Source organism: Orycteropus afer, unplaced genomic scaffold, assembly GCF_000298275.1.
Source record: "Orycteropus afer afer isolate SDZICR_OR568_19922 unplaced genomic scaffold, OryAfe1.0 scaffold00527, whole genome shotgun sequence".
Lineage (NCBI taxonomy): Eukaryota > Metazoa > Chordata > Mammalia > Tubulidentata > Orycteropodidae > Orycteropus > Orycteropus afer.
In genome coordinates this window covers 124,648-125,794 of record NW_006922114.1, presented here as the reverse complement: position 1 = coordinate 125,794, position 1,147 = coordinate 124,648, and positions in this window count along the sequence as shown.

Here is a 1,147-nt window from a genome sequence, read left to right as displayed (position 1 = left end):
AGAAGGAACACAGACTTCCAATGCACAAGATGAAGGAGCATGTGTTTTGAGGGACTCCTAGAATATGAGTCTCACCGTGCGCTGGCGTTCTGCAGGATTCTGCTGTGGCCTCTTTGGTACAGCAGAGAACATCTGCACAGAGCCTCCCAAGACACAAGAATCGGTGCTTTCCTTGTCCTGGGACACCAGGGCCGCTTCAAGGTGAATTTTGATTGATGCAGTATCATGGGTGCTTCCTATACATCAAACGATGGATCGAGTGCTACAAAGGCATGTAGCGCATAGAAGCTTCCTTCTCCGTTTTTCATCTAGCAGGGATTACCTGGAGAAGGAAAGCAGCATGGTCTTTAGAGACCTTTCCTCTGCCAGGACCCATGCAGATGGCCTTTCAGCTCCTGTTTTCTCACCCCTGGACTGTTGGTGGCAGTGATGGCTAATGAACGCAGAGAAGGAGCAACGAGACACTGCAGGCCTTTGGCTGTGAACTTGGAATTATAGGGCTATGCAGAAATAGCCCTTTAGTTTGTAAGAAAATGTTTTACTTTGTGGCCTTTTTTTTCTTTTTGAAAATGAACAAAGTGAAAAAAATTTAGGAAGGTACACTTTTGGGGATGGGGGTTGCTGATTAGAGGGAAAATCTCTATGTTTTAAATAAAAGACTGACTGAGGTGGTATTGAGTTCATTGGGATTGCTTCTCTGTCCCCCCTCACAATGGGCGTAAGGTTCCTGGCAGAGGACTACAAGGAGGCTGTGGTAGTTCAGGTTGTGTGTAGACTTGGGGCCGGCTCCATTGCATTGAGTTTTGAGTGGCTGGGCAGCAGGGTGTAGTTACTCCGCATGAGGAGACTGGTCATCGACTCCATGGTGGACTCTACTGGAGCAGCTGAGTAGCTGCCTTAGGGACATGGTCTGCTTCCAGCATAAGAAGCTTTGAGAATAGTCTCCGCAGCTTTTGGCACACTTGAATCCTGCATGTAGCCCAGCTGTCATTCAGCAAGTCTGCCATGTTACCTACTGATCTGGGTACTGTTAACGGACTTGAATTAGTGGCCTGCCATGTTGCTTGCTAATTTTGGGACTGTGCCGTTTTACTTGCTGACCTTGGTTTGTCAGCCTCAGCAGTCAGCGGCTGCCTGAATGAAGAGA